Source organism: Etheostoma spectabile, chromosome 9 (assembly GCF_008692095.1).
Source record: "Etheostoma spectabile isolate EspeVRDwgs_2016 chromosome 9, UIUC_Espe_1.0, whole genome shotgun sequence".
Taxonomy (NCBI): domain Eukaryota; kingdom Metazoa; phylum Chordata; class Actinopteri; order Perciformes; family Percidae; genus Etheostoma; species Etheostoma spectabile.
Window position 1 is genome coordinate 32,438,731 of NC_045741.1, and position 16,744 is coordinate 32,455,474.

The window sequence follows — 16,744 nt, forward strand, 5'->3', positions numbered from 1 at the left end:
CGCACTATTGCTTGCTCTGGAGGGAACTACTAGAACTGTTGGGTCCTTGTAAATTCTGGAGTGTGGTCTAGACCTACTCTATCTGTAAAGTGTCTCGAGATAACTCTTGTTATGAATTGATACTATAAATAAAATTGAATTGAATTGAATTGAATATCAGCTTGTACACAGTCTCCAGTTGTTTTAATTATGACAGAGTAGCTGTCCAAGTGCTCTACATGCGATCTGTTAATAAACAACACACTGTAGATGATCCCTAATCTGAAAAGATTTAGTCTCTCTGACTTCTAAACGTCACACAACATGTGTTCTGTACAATAAGTCTTTGAATCTGACAAATAGCAATTAAAATCCCTCCGATTCAAAAACAATACAAAGTTTATATAAAACGTCATCATCTTGTAAACCAATCAGGTGTTAAGTCAGCTGAGAAGCCGGCGTTTCCCAGCATGCTCTGGGTCCGCATGGCTCTTGCAGTCGGTGAAAAGCAACTGCGCTGCCTGCGTCTCAGACCTGCGGCCGCCCTGCTCTCGTGAGATTTCCGTTGCCCACGTGTGCGTGACGTCAGAGCAAGTCGGGATCAAGTCGGGCACAAATCTAACCGGCATGCAACGGGCGCCGATCACCGGTGATCGATTCTGCGCAGACCTGGCTCATCTCAAACGAGCCTAATATCTGTACTCGGATTCAATGAAAGTCTCCATTGACTGTGTCTCCGTTCTGTGATAGGCTAGTCACAGTGCTAGTCACAGCGCTCCTCACCTACACTATTCTGTGATAGGCTAGTCCCAGCGCCCCTTCCTACACACACAGATTCCTTCTGTTGTTGTGTCCGACCGGCTGTGCACACACACACTCAGGACACGGAGAAGTGAACAGCTCTCTCCCTCAGGTCCGCGGGGCTTTCCCGTTAACATTTAGGGTTTCTTCAGCTTCAGGTTTGTTTTATACTTCGGTTTGAACTAGTACTTATTTTAGTATAACTAGTACTGGTAACGTGGGGTTTGTTCAGACATAGTGCTCGGTAGAATGCGACTCGGGTTGCATCTCTGCCGTCAGAGTTTTTTTTTTTTCTTCAAACCGCCTGCTGGCTCTAACCAGTTTTTTTAAGTGTCTTAAACTTTCTTGCTGTGTTTTATAAAATGAAAAAAAAATGCAGTGGATAGTAAATAAATAATATTACAAATTAAGATACACACACAAACACATTCCAACCCTCCGCCCCCCTCTCTCTCTTTGTTTCTTTCTCTCTCTCTCTGTATCTCTTACTCACTCACAGACACACACACACTCACACATACCTGGTGTGAAAATAAAAAAAGAACCAAAAAACCATAAATTATCATGGAAAATTTAAAAGTTAAAAAAAGAAAGTTATATTATTAAGTATAAAAACTCTTGTTCATTACATTTTACTTAATGATTGCAACCACATTGTTGTATTTATTGTTGCAAAACTTGTTATATCTTGTATGTAGTTTGTTTGTTACCATGACAACACCACTGATCTGAAGCTCAATGCTGATGCTGTCACAGAAATAGTTTTCTAATCAGCAATATATGTATAAGAATTTCTGATCAACCCATATCAATTGCATGCTTAAATAACATACTGGTTAAAGTCCCGCCCATTTCAAGACAACCCGACCCACTTCAGGGTTAAATCTGCCCACTTCCGGGTTAGGCCCCGCCCAGTCCAAGCACAGATACGGATACAGATACTTCATGTGGTAAACAGATACAGAAACAGACACAGATAATGCTGTACTCGCTCATCCCTAATGTCTAGCAATAAGAGCACACCCTCTGGGTTGTTTTCATTTCTTTAAACCAATCACAATCGTCTTTGGCGGCGCTAAGCTCTGTACGCAGCGACGGTGGCTCTGCAAAATGGTCTCGGGAAGGAACTTGTGTAGATGAAACACTTGCACCCCGCAAAAGAAATGCCACGTAAAATATTAAATGAAGTTAGCTGTTCACACAATACAGTAAGGTGAGCTATTTAAATTAGCTGGATGCATGGTTAGACGACATTTGCACTTCCCCACAAATAGTCCCAAAACGTCGCAGTTAGAGAGTAAATGTAAACATATTAATTGTAAATCTTTACAATCATTCTCCAGAAGAACCAAGCAGGCCTGCCTTGTTGCATGATTCAAATTTTCTTCAAAACATGACATTGTTAGTGTGTAATGTTGCTCAATGGTTCCGGTTAATGTAGCTTGAGTTCAAAGTAAACAAAAAAATGGAAAGTGAGGGACGTCTGGACTATGTAGTTATTAACCTTCTGCGGCCTAATCCTTTTCTTTTTTCTCAATAGTTTGTTAGCCAAGTTTCTTTGTGTAAGAATGCCTGCATGACCTCAACCCTATAATGCACAATCGAGTTATAGATATTGTTTTTTTTCTCAGGACAACCTGGGCTATGTACTGTATGCTGCAGGGATGTCACAGGAATATATACATTGTTAGCCTATATGACAAAAAAAAAAACCTATACTGTAATTGCAATTCACAGAAATGTTTTGAAATCACAGAGTGAAATAAATTAAGATTTTCTCCTAAGTCTTGGCAATCAAGGTATACAAAATTCAACACAAATAAAACACAAGTTAGATATTTTCACAGAAAATTCTATACGCTTTTATCCAGAAAGTTAGTTGTGCCATTTCCAATACATCTCCTACAAAACTACTACCCAAATGCGCGAATGAGAATCAAAACATTATATATTACATTTACACTGTTATATAATTATTTATTTATAGCACGGTGGCTACGTGGTTAGCACTTCTGCCTCACAGCAAGAAGGTTCTTGGTTCGAATCCAGGTCGTTCCGGGCCTTTCTGTGTGGAGTTTGCATGTTCTCCCCGTGTTTGCGTGGGTTTCCTCCGGGTGCTCCGATTTCTTCCCACCATAAAAGACATGTATCCTAGGTAAGACTACAGTTGAAAACTAGCCAATTGGCTAACACTGGCTCATTTACAGAAATGTTCATTAATGTGCATTGTCCTAATCAAATAAATAAAATAATAATTTATGCCCATTCATTCCCGATTATTTTATGTAAGTCAGGAAAGTGGCAGCATCTGCAACAATGTGAAGACAGCCTCGGATTGGTCGACACCTTTTAATACAAAAAGATTCATAAATAACCGTTCAGTTGTGGATTTATCATTTTGGAATTTTTGTGCAAAGTCTCAGAAATGATACTGCAGTTTCAGGCTGGATAACAAAGCTTCTGGAAGGTCTACAAACAAACAGAAGCCTTCTCAACAAACAGAACCACACTTGCTTGAAAGTGGAGATATCCAACATTATGTAACATGATTTATGGATACATAAGAAGGGATGTAAGCCACAAAAACTCTGTCCAACTCTCTGACAACGAGATGGCTTAAAATGTTAGGCTTATAGTGTGCAATGATGATAGTCTGTGGGATGGGATTTAGTGTGCGTGTGTGTGTGTGTGTGTGGGGGGGGGGGCGGTGGGGGGTGGAGAGTAAAAAGTAAGACATGACAGACTGTGGGAGAAAAAAAACAATTTAGGTTATGGATAAAGTAACTACAAGAAAACACATAATAAAGCACTTAATGTTATGGTTGTGTACTGTATGTGTTTCAGTTTCCTGTTTTATTTTGTAGTCTGTTTCTCCCTTGTCATGTCTTGTTTTACTTCCTGTCGTGTGTTTTCCCTCCTTTGTGATTGTCTGCCCCACCCTGATGTGTTTCACCTTACCCTGTGTATTTAGTCCCTGTGTTTTCTTTGTCTTTTGTCGGATCATTGTTTCTGTATGGTCTTCTATGAGAGTTTGCGTTTCTCTTGTCTTAGTGTTCCTAGTTCATGTGATTCCTGTTTTCTTCTTCTTGGACTACATCCTGGTATAGTGTCTTGTTGGTGATTAAATCCTCAAGCTGACCACTTCTGCCTGGCTATCTCTGCATTTGGGTCCTACTATTCTCTGTGTCGTGACATTTTAATTAGCACCAATAATTGAGCCTGGCTTGATGATAGCTCAAAATGACTGACAAGGGATGAAGGGAATTAGTAGTAATTTGGGTTGTGTCAGGCCACCTGATGGATGTGTCAATTTTCACTCTTAGCTTGGCTCCATATTTGGTCTCCACCAACTCCTGAAGGAAAAATCTGTCTCTTATGCCCTGTTTACACATGCATGGTTATTTTGACAAACTGAGACATTTTTCCTTCGTTGACACGTAAACAGAGAATTTGCCTCTGAAAACAAGTCTAAAACAAGTCTAAAACCTCTAAAACTTATTCTGAAAACTGATAGCTGTGCCGGATGTTATTTTAGAAAATGGAAAGGTTGAAATGTCTGTTTATGAAAATAGCTGCCCACGTGTAAACTTAAATGGGGATTTATTGAGTCACAAATCTTCATCTACCAATAATAATGAAAAAGGTGTGAGATGTCCTCAGGAAGATGTAGATAAGAAGCAGTAGCTAGGAGACAGTTAGCTTAGCACAAACACTGGAAGCAGATAGAAACAGCAAGCCTGGCTCTGTCCAAAGAACTACTGGCAGCTCTAAAGCTCACTAATTAACACGGTACTTGTCATTTTTACATTTCAGATTTTGAAGAGATTAAATTAATGCCTCAGTTATAGAACCTATTTATTTTCATTCATATATAATATGCCAACAAGGGTGTTACAAGTCTTAAAGAGCAACTTGCAGTTTGAAATGCTAAGCGGATGCATAGTTTAAAATAGCTACTGAATTAATATAATAAAATAATATATTGATATAATAATATAAAAACCCACAATAACTTTTCAAATGGTAATTTTCGCAAAATGTTAAGTACAAATTTAGGATAAAATCCACCTTGTTGTTCGTTAACATTTAAAAAAAGAACAGATGATGGAAGCAGTTCTTAAGCGCTGATGTGGTGTAAAACAGATCAGAGGTCTCACCCTGGGGTGCAATGAGCGCCGGCCTTCCTGAAGCTCCTCTGGCGTAGCCTATTGTCGCTGTGGCTATGGCTGACTGTGACTGACTGGCCGAGAGGACTGGCTACACACACGCACACGCACACGCACACACACACACAAACACACACACACACACACAAACAAAAGGACCACAGCATAACACGTAATCCATAAAGCAAACATTGAGAGAATTGGAGGAAGTGGAGTCTTTGCTCACTTTCCTGGTAGTGGGAGAGGGCGGCTGCGATTGGAAGTTTCCAACCAGTTCAAACTGGGGCTCAGTCGGAACTTAGACTTAGTCAAGGCTTGACAGTTTCCTCATGTTCACACAGATCAGACACTTGGAAAATTCATTCTTTGTTTCATGACAAAAGGGCCATTTTCTGCAACCTTTTATCCATGTAAAAATGTTGTACCTTGGGTAAAACGTTTAATGTGTAATGATCATTTTCAGTGATGTGAATTACACTAATGTTAGCTTAGGGTCCGGGGAAAAGTTTCTATATAAGGGAGACATCTCCACTTCACTTTTAATAATCCACTTTTACAGTTTCAGTTTGATTTACTCGCATGAATGTCATGGCTTTCGCTGCTCTGTCATACAGACGCTTGTTGGGGTTGTACTCAGCGCATTGATTGTAAAAATAACACACTGGTTTGTGTGAATTCTGGCTGTTGCCATCTTGGTATTTTGGAGCCAGTAGTGACCATATTTGGACAAAAGGGGCGGAGCTGGGACGGATGACAGTTTAGTTGGGCTGTGCGTAACCCTAAAATCGCTGTTTTTCAAACCTTCTAACGCCAGTCAGTCCAACCCAGCCGATTTTTATCTCTAGTTCATCAGCATGTAAGGCAGTACACAGAACTGGTTGAAAATCTGCAGTCTGCAGCTGACGCTAGCACAATGCTTAGCAAGCTGAAAAAGACATTTCTATGGGACCAAAATGTTCCAATCAACTTTGGCGAAGTGAAAACACACAGGGAGAGGGGCTACGTTTTAGATAAAAATATTGACAACACCCAAAAACAATTTCATGGTTGTTTTAACAGCCATGGTTAGCATTGCTAAGCCTCTATCATGATTGACAGGTCGGGGTGCAGCCACACCCCGAATGCATCCCCTACATTATCATCAATTTTAAAAATAAATGGGACCATAATTTACAAAATGAACATCATGCTGTATTAAAGAAGACTTGTGATTGAGGCCATACACTCTCTTAGTGAGGTAATACAGTATATCAAGGCAGAAGTAGGGTCATTTCCTCACAGATGTCTGTAAAAATTACTTCTTTTGGGAGCCAGGGGAGTTGCTCCCTTCTGGAAATTAGATAGAATTCAGATTTAAGGCACTTTTCAGACCCGGAAGTTGCCGCTTGACTTAGCCTAACAGGTAGATCTGCTGAAAGAGTCTACAGCCATGCTAGCAGCTCTGTAAGGCTTTAAATAGGCATAGTGCTGTGTAGAGTGAATTGTCAGCATGCTGCAACATGAATGTGACCATCTTAATGTTTAGCAGGTACTGTCTAATGTATGCCATGTTTCCCATTTTATTTTTGCGTGTTGGTATGTCATTTTTGCTTATCACTTAACACAAAATGCAACCGAGGCTGATTAGAATGTATGTTGTTTTGCAGGTATTTAAACCAAAGTATTGGACAAATTAAAATTTAGACGTGATGATGGCACAAGATAAAAAGTCAGGGGTCTCCAAAATTAAATGCATTCAATGCAATTAATCTTGAGGGGAAACATTGTGGGAAATTTCACAACAATCCATCCAATAGCTATTGAGAATTTCACCATGGGCACCATGGATTTACTGTATGTACCAAATTTCATAACCATTCAGATATTTCAGTCTGGACCAAAGTGGTGGACCAACTAACTGACCAACATTCCTAGAGTCGCGCTACTAGAAGTGTGACAACATGCCATGAGGGTAGTCTCAAAAAAAGATGATCATATTCATCTAGCTTACCCAGTGGAGCATGCACCCCATGTAGACTGAGACATTTGCCCTTTGTCATCCGCTCTCTCTCTTCCCACTTCCCTGTCTACCCACTGTCTGATAAAGGGAAAAGCCCCAAAAAATAATCTAAAATGATCAAATCGACTATCACGTGACGTAAAAGATAGTGCTGTATTTAGTAAAGATGTAAATACACTATTAGGGTATTATAAAATGACCGGTTAAAAAAACAGTGTATTATTATTTTTTCATAATTTATTTTCTGTACGAAGAATACCTCTTGAGATGTATACACATCTACTCACATACAAGCTCCCCCAGACTAGCTTTACTACTATCCAATTTTACCATAATGTGATATTTTCAGGATTGATCATAATGAAAAACTAGCTTTATATAAAACAGAACTAATTCCTTCATTGCATACCAAAAATTGGTATTGCATATGTACACATGCACTGATGACAACAGACAGAAAACACCTTCTATTAGTAGTTTTACCATAGGTAACAGCTGCATTGTTACAGTGTGTGAAGAATTGTAACAGAATAAAAGTTATCTGAACATGCATCATCAGGGTCATCATGCAATAACAGGACTTGTTTAGACAGGAACTCCTCTGCAGTTACCAGACTGCCACCACTAGATGGAAGCAGAGAGGTGATCTGATTGGCTGTGAAAATGACTTGTGGTTGTACTCTTGAACAAGGCTCAGTGGATGGCAGTGTGGAGTTATACATGTAAACACAGAGGGGACGCTGTTTGTCCATAGGAGGCACTATATCCTTTATCTTCACTATTTTCATTCTCACACACGCACACACGCACGCACACACATATACACACACACACAGGCAGTGTTTTGAGACAGGGTTCACTCAGGGCTTAGGTTGGTATTCTATTTTAGAACTCCACCCTTAACAGCTCTAAATGGACTTAGTGACTCCACCCAACCCTCATCCTGCTGCAGGATTGTGTGTGTGTGTGTGTGTGTCTTTTAATGTGGAAAAGAAGAAAAGACAGTGAGAAATGAAAAGACCAAGGCATGGGGAGGAAATGTAGGTCACGTTAGATTGGAGGGAGGACAAAGTGAAGAGAATGGGGATAGAGAGAGACAAAAGGACGAAGGAGGACACGACACCCGCCCTCTGTATCCCTCACGTGTGCGTTGCCAAAATGACCAGCAGGGACAGAGAGACATGCAAAGTTTCACATAGGGATGAAGAAAGCAGGACACCACTTGATGATCACAAGTGTGTTTGTGGGTGTGTATGTACGTGTGGGTGTATTCTGGCCAATCAACAACAACTACAACATTGCAATGCTCCTTCCCTCCTCCCTCTCTTCTTCCACAAAGAGGTGACCTAAATACTAAAGCTGCTAAACTGTTGGAGGAAAAAAACCCAAAAGAACTGCTCTCTGAGTGTGTGTGGGTTGGTGGGCGAGGGTGGTGGGGGGCTATGGTAAATGTTGCATCAGTCATGAAAGCCATCGTACTGCAGCTCAAAGCTTTTATTCTTGATTGTTGGCATAGCAACCACTGATTCAAACCAGGAAACCAAGAGGGCTGATTACCCTGTGTGTGTGTGTGTGTGTGTGTGTGGTGTGTGTGTGGGTGTGTGTTGTGTGTGTGTGTTGTGTGTGTGTTGTGTGTGTGTGTGTGTGTGTGGTGTGTGCGGGCCTGCGTGTGTGTGGGAGAGAGAGAGAGAGAGAGAGAGAGATGGAAACAGATTAGTAAAGTATGCTGTATTTATAATGTCGTAGTGAACCACTGGGTGTTTTTTAAAACGCAGCCCTTCATCTGCAGCTCTCGCCTCTCTCTTCTAAGCCCCTCCACCAGACATGCAACGGTAAATCTGTACAAGTTATTCATTTTAATGATCCTGATTGTGATCCTGATGCTGTTGTGTGTATATATATATATATATATATATATATATATATATATATACACTACCGTTCATAAGTTTGGGGTCACATTGAAATGCCCTTTATTTTGAAGGAAAAGCACTGTACTTTTCAATGAAGATAACTTTAAACTAGTCTTAACTTTGAAGAAATACACTCTATACATTGCTAATGTGGTAAATGACTATTCTAGCTGCAAATGTCTGGTTTTTGGTGCAATATCTACATAGGTGTATAGAGGCCCGTTTCCAGCAACTATCACTCCAGTGTTCTAATGGTACAATGTGTTTGCTCATTGGCTCAGAAGGCTAATTGATGATTAGAAAACCCTTGTGCAATCATGTTCACACATCTGAAAACAGTTTAGGTCGTTACAGAAGCTACAAACTGACCTTCCTTTGAGCAGATTGAGTTTCTGGAGCATCACATTTGTGGGGTCAATTAAACGCTCAAATGGCCAGAAAAAAAGAAACTTTCATCTGAAACTCCACAGTCTATTTGGGCCTTAGAATGAAGGCTATTCCATGCAAGACATTGCTAAGAAATTATAGATTTCCTACAACGGTGTGTACTACTCCCTTCAGAGGACAGCACAAACAGGCTCTAACCAGAGTAGAAAAAGAAGTGGGAGGCCGCTTTGCACAACTGAGCAAGAAGATAAGTACATTAGAGTCTCTAGTTTGAGAAACAGACGCCTCACAGGTCCCCAACTGGCATCTTCATTAATAGTACCCGCAAAACACCAGTGTCAACATCTACAGTGAAGAGGCGGCTGCGGGATTCTGGGCTTCAGGGCAGAGTGGCAAAGAAAAAGCCATATCTGAGCCAATAAAAGAAAAGATTAAGATGGGCAAAAGAACACAGACATTGGACAGAGGAAGACTGGAAAAAGTATTGTGGACGGATGAATCCAAGTTTGAGGTGTTTGGATCACAAAGAAGAACGTTTGTGAGACGCAGAACAAATGAAAAGATGCTGGAAGAATGCCTGACGCCATCTGTTAAGCTGGTGGAGGTAATATGGTCTGGGGTTGGTTTGGTGCTGGTAAGGTGGGAGATTTGTACAGGGTAAAAGGAATTCGAATAAGGAAGGCTATCACTCCATTTTGCAAGCCATGCCATACCCAGTGGACAGCGCTTGATTGGAGCCAATTTCCTCCTACAACAGGACAATGACCCTAAAACACCTCCAAATTGTGCAAGAACTATTTAGAGCAGAAGCAGGCAGCTGGTATTCTATCGGTAATGGAGTGGCCAGCGCAGTCACCAGATCTGAACCCCATTGAGCTGTTGTGGGAGCACTTGGACGTATGGTACGCAAGAAGTGCCAATCCAACCAATCCAACTTGTGGGAGCTTCTGGAAGCGTGGGGTGCAATTTCTCCAGATTACTCAACAAATTAACAGCTAGAATGCCAAAGGTCTGCAATGCTGTAATTGCTGCAAATGGAGGATTCTTTGACGAAAGCAAAGTTGGATGTAAAAAAAATCTTATTCAAATACAAATCATTATTTCTAACCTGTCAATGTCTTGACTCTATTTTCTATTCATTTCACAACGTATGGTGGTGAATAAGTGTGACTTTTCAGGAAAACACAAAATGTTTGGGTGACCCCAAACTTTTGAACGGTAGTGTGTATGTGTGTGGTGTATGTATATATATATATATATATATTATATATATATATATATAATATATATATATACACTCACCGACCACTTTATTAGGTCACCTGTCCAACTGCTCGTTAACACTTAATTTCTAAGCAGCCAGTCACATGGCGGCAACTCAGTGCATTAGGCATGTAGACATGGTCAAGAGAATCTCCTGCAGTTCAAACCGAGCATCAGTATGGGGAAGAAAGGTGATTTGAGTGACTTTGAACGTGGCATGATTGTTGGTGCCAGAAGGGTGGTCTGAGTATTTCAGAAACTGCTAATCTACTGGGATTTTCACGCACAACCATCTCTAGGGTTTACAGAGAATGGTCCGAAAAAGAAAAAACATCCAGTGAGCGGCAGTTCTGTGGGCGGAAATGCCTGTTGATGCCAGAGGTCAGAGGAGAATGGCCAGACTGGTTCGAGCTGATAGAAGGGCAACAGTGACTCAAATAACCACCCGTTACAACCAAGGTGGGCAGAAAAAGCATCTCTGAACGCACAGTACGTCGAACTTTGAGGCAGATGGGCTACAGCAGCAGAAGACCACATCGGGTGCCACTCCTTTCAGCTAAGAACAGGAAACTGAGACTACAATTTGCACAAGCTCATCGAAATTGGACAATAGAAGATTGGAAAAACGTTGCCTGGTCTGATGAGTCTCGATTTCTGCTGCGACAGTCGGAGGTAGGGTCAGAATTTGGCGTCTACACATGAAAGCATGGATCCATCTGCCTTGTATCAACGGTTCAGGCTGGTGGTGGTGGTGTCATGGTGTGGGGAATATTTTCTTGGCACTCTTTGGGCCCCTTGGTACCAATTGAGCATCGTTGCAACGCCACAGCCTACCTGAGTATTGTTGCTGACCATGTCCATCCCTTTATGACCATAATGTACCCAACTTCTGATGGCTACTTTCAGCAGGATAATGCGCCATGTCATAAAACTGGAATCATCACAGACTGGTTTCTTGAACATGACAATGAGTTCGCTGTACTCAAATGGCCTCCTCAGTCACCAGATCTCAATCCAATAGAGCATCTTTGGGATGTGTGGAACGGGAGATTCGCATCATGGATGTGCAGCCGAAAAAATCTGCGGCAATGTGTTGATGCCATCTATGTCAATATGGACCAAACTCCCTGAGGAATGCTTCCAGCACCTGTTGAATCTATGCCACCGAAGAATTGAGGCAGTTCTGAAGGCAAAAGGGGGTCCAACCCGTTACTAGCATGGGGTACCTATAAAGTGGCCGGTGAGTGTATATATATACTGCATACCGTCCTGTTTTCTTTGCAAACTTGTGGGCCTGTGAAGCCCTTTGAGATGACATTCCAAGCTAGCTACATAGACATGAACCGGAATTAACCACAGCTGTGAGCCCTTGGCTACGGTTAGCAGAGGGTTAAACTATTGGCAACATTTTCTCACCATCTCTGAAACAATACGTCATCTTTGAGGTCTGATTAAGTCTAAGCAATTAGACTTTTGGTGTAAAATTAGTAAAGAAACCAACATTGGGCGCCCAGGGAGATCACCTGGTAGGGCGTATACAGAGACAGAGGATCAGTCCTCACACAGTGCCCGCGAGTCCATCCTTGCTACATGTCATTCCCCCTCACCCTCCCCGGTAACACTTTATAATAACTACATGCTATAAAGCATGATTGTTAAGCATTAGTAAATTAGGAATTTTCATTTATAAAGCATTATTCACACATTAATACTCATTAGTAAGTCATTTACAAGCACAGTTATAAATGTTTTAACTTCACATTATTAAGCATTAGTTAAGCATTAGTAAATTAGGAATCATTATTTTAAAGCATTATTCATACATTAATACCCATAGTAAGTCATTTAAGCACAGTTCTAAATGTTTATCTTCACATTATTAAACATATTTAAGCATTAGTAAATTCTTGATTTGTCATTCATAAACATTGTTCTTGTTCTTAATACACATTAGTAAATCATTTATAAGCATAGTTATACATGTTGAATTCTATATTAATAAGCTCCTTTATAATGGGCTTAATGATGACTTTAAAAATTGTGTGTTCACTTTTATAAAGGAAATATTTCAAAGACAACCATATATAAATAGTTCTTTATGGTTCGAAAGATTCATTAAAAGTGTAAGGAAATGATTAATAAACTATTTAGATGTACATTTTGCATGCATTTATACAAATGGTTTAGACATTTTGAGTGTTAAGACAATGTTACAAACATTTATGATATTAAATTTATGATTAATTCAGTTGTAGTGGTTAACTATTTTTAAAGACTATCTACACCATACAAATCATTGACTAATGAGATTGAAAAAATCAGTCTCTCAGTTTTTCAACAGAAAAGTAAATAGACACAACACAAATTGATGAACATATAAAGGATTTATTGCCATTGTTGTCTCTCAGCCATTCATTCATAATAAAAACATGATTCTCTTCAGGAGAACCTGGCTGGATAATATAACATTTGTTCTGTACATCTTATCTTATACAGTTTGAATGGGACTACTTGTACTTTCTGGAAATGTCATGAATCAGTCTGCCAAATGCACCATTATGGTGTTTCTTTGCAAGCCATTCATTCCACTCAATTATTGCAAGATGGTCAGAAAGCAAACTATCTGTGCGTTTTCCCCTAAGCCCTCCAGATCTGCTCCTTGTAGGATCTCCAGGCCCTCTCAATATGTTGGGTATGGGCACCAGTATGGGGATCTACATACCACCTGCTGTGGTTGACTGTGTGATGGTTGTACCCTAGTGCAGGGAGTATGCGATAGGCACGCACTCATCACTGATTATTGATGATCCACGCCTACATGATGGGCGATTAAGGGGACTAGATGTCCTCGAGATCTTCTCTCCACAAGACGTAGAACAGGCTTTCTTGATGTTCGTCCTTGATGATGCTTGACACCTAACATCCCAAAAACCCACTTCTTTTCTTCCATCCACCAACCATTCGTCCTCTCCCGTACTGATGAAGATACAAAAAACAACAAACACAGACAAACACATACATTATTATATTAAGAAAAACACAGGACTATATTTCACAATTATTTATTAAACTATTATAAGACACCTTTCTTTTGTGCCGAAAATGGCTCTCATCAATCACAACAAACTCTCTTCTTCACCAATCTTCTGGCCTGTACGCCTCCTCATCTTTCAACCGCCGTGACACAGACCTCCCTTAGTTTTTAGCCATTTTACTGAGAGTTGCTGAACTGGCCGCAATGCTGTCATCCATCATGTCAATCTGTCGTAATCGTAGACCCTGACAAAATCTCCATAGGCAAATTTAAAGAGTAATGTTTATGTATATCTGAAATCATGAACAAACATTCAGTGCTTTACTTGGCAATGTAGTGAGACTGTGGTATGTGTTGTTATCATTGTTATTACTGCCTACCTGTACATGAATTGCATCCAGTTTACTGAAGGAGATCTTTGAACGACTGAAGATTGACTTGTGCCTGACAGAGATTTGTTTTTCCGTTCCAACATGTCGACAGGTCCTATTTAAAAAGAACAGTAATATTAAACGATTTTATTAGAAAGATGTCCATGGCCTAGACTAGGAGCTAGTCCAAGTCTAGTAATGATTTTTGTAATCATCCGTGCCGGACATATTCTGATATGATAACCTTTGCAAAGTGAAAGCTTTGTTGTAGGCTAATTACCATGATTTTATACCCATATTCCTTAGACAGGTGTCCGAAACAATGAAATGATTATTACTACAAAAGTATCTACACAAAGTAGTAAAACAGAAATGATATGCCCCACCACCTAGGTATGGGCAGTATTTCTGATCATTTATAATCATTTATAGTATCATGCTCAGTATTATTGTATTTAAAAAAATACATGATACTGTAGGTTTATTTTGATACATGGTCTTGGTTGCTGTATTTGTATTTTATTTTGATAGGATACTTTACAACTTTAGTATTTGTATCTTGTATCAAATAAATTTTGATGTATGCTATTAGATTTTCGCCCATCCCTGCCACTGCCCACTATACACAACATAATACATAGTGTTGTAAATATAGTTACTACCAAGCATACTGATCTCCACTGTTTGCCCTTTCTCAGTTTCATGCCATGATGACATATTCTGCATTTCACTGTTAGTTTTTAGGAGTTCTTCTTTTGAAGCCACTTTATAAGCTTCAGTGTGTTTCTTTCGGGTCATCATTAATAAGCTTTTTAGCTTTGTGAACTAGTCATTTTTTGCAAAAGATTTGCTTTTAAATGGTAGTGGTTGCAATCCAATAGTCTGCTCGCATTTGCCGCTCTGCAAGTTCCCTCAGTGGGCCCGCGTTCATACGTCATCAACGTGCGATCAAGAAAACGACCGCCAAGTTAGACAGCGAAGCATGGACAACGTCGAAAAAAATAAAAAGGGATGCGGACCGGGGCAAAAAGAAAACCGAGGTGCATGACACATTGGAGGAGATACCTGTCATTAGTGGTGAGTATTTTTTTGTTACACTTTATTCAGCACTGTCATAGAGGTTTTCAGACCGGTGCGGGGTGGACCAGCAGGGAAGGGAGCGGAGCCGGGCAAACAGTCAACAAAACCGCGCTCTATAGCCTCTCAGTGAACGCCGCCGAATAAGACCGAACACAGCCTCCGAGTATAGCTGACTCAGCCCCGGGGTGCTAAGCTGATGATACATGGAGCAGCTTTGTAGAGCAATGGTTGTAGGGCAATTTTGTCAATGGTACTGAGAAAAGATTACTACCATAATCCTCTTCCCCACCACTCTGCAACCCAACCCGCCCGCCGCTGTAACATTAAACGTCAATCATCATATGTGACAAATTCCTCCTCTCCTTTTTGCCTAGAAAATAAAAAAACTTATTTGTTTGTTTAATGAAACAATGGGTATATCTTATTAAGTAAAGTGTTATGGAAACGGGCCAGTAAAAATATGTTCTTTACTGTATCATTCTTTGCCAACAACGTGTAGTGTGGGTGTTTGTAGGTAGGGTTACTGTCAAAATAACAAGTTAGGATGAAGGTGAGTTTTGAACTCCCTTCTGCTACATAGCAGACATATACATTAATACATTTATTAATACATTTTGAATGCAATAAGATTAAAATAATGTTTTAGATTCATTCATTAATGAAACATTATTTTATTTCAGGTTCTGCCATGGCACCTACCGCACAGCTGGGACTTAAGCAAAAATCCAATGAGTTGGAGATGTTTAAGCTGAGGGTTTAGCAGTGGCAAAAGGAGAAGATTGCTGAGCTGACTAAGGAGAAAGACTATCTCAAAGACCAGTTGGCATCAGGTAAGTCTCCCAACAAACAGTATGTGGTGAAATTGTAGTACAGTTCAGTCTTAGGCAAGTCTAGTTTTGGTTTCTAGTAGGGTATATGAACATTTCTTCCCATGGTGCCATGTATTGTGAGCCTTATGTTTGTATTGTATCTGTTTTAACGCTCTCAAAAAGGATGACAAAGGTTCCATCAAGGAAATAAACTTGTCTCAGATTCTTCTGGTGACAGCCCAGTGGAATCTTCCTCTGATATGTCTGATTCCTCCTCGTCCTCATCAGAGGAGGACAAGATAAAAAAGAGAAAGAAGAAGGGAAAAGGGAAAAAATATAGGAAGAAGTCAAAGAAAATCAAACAAAGAACGGCCAGAGAGGTAAAAAAAGCTACTTTGACCCCTTTCCACGTTTCCATTGGTTCGCTTAGCTCTGGCTGTACAATTGCTCTCTAGGTTGGTTCCTCCAACACAACATTAAATGTGTGATTTTTATTGGTGCTAACTAACTATTTTACCATAACACAGTGCGTTCTGGATTCATGGAACCTGGTAAAAGGTAATTCCACCTCAAGCAGATTTTTTTTTTCCGTGCCTTTTAAGCACATGCACAGGCGAAGTTTGTGATTTATATCTCAACAAGATTTTCATGCTAGAGGCATCAGATAATAACCTTTTATAGGTAGTTTCCTGTTTCCTGTAAAGAGGATTGTGTCCCCATTTAGTGTTTTTAATGTTTGAATTTTTTTAATCATATTCACGAGCCACTGAACTTGTCTGACAAACTGAACAAATTAAACAAATACATTCCACTTATGCAACCCTTTCAAAGTGCAGTGTGTAGGATTAGTGGTATCTAGTGTGAGGTTGCTGATTGTAAGCAAGCATTAATTATCTACAGTATATTAATAGCATTCTAAACTTGGTCCCACTTTGGATGGTC

General features: G+C 40.1%; 1 protein-coding gene across 1 annotated transcript in view; it reads right to left on the bottom strand.

Annotated features, from left to right (window-relative positions):
- Positions 1-4,993, bottom strand: part of LOC116695363 (calcium-activated potassium channel subunit beta-2) — a 31,221-nt gene extending 26,228 nt beyond the window's left edge. The window contains exon 1 of the mRNA XM_032525581.1: positions 4,938-4,993. The gene's annotated coding sequence lies outside the window, so the exon portion shown is untranslated. The remainder of the gene's footprint in view (positions 1-4,937) is intronic.
- Positions 4,994-16,744: the final 11,751 nt, after the last annotated feature.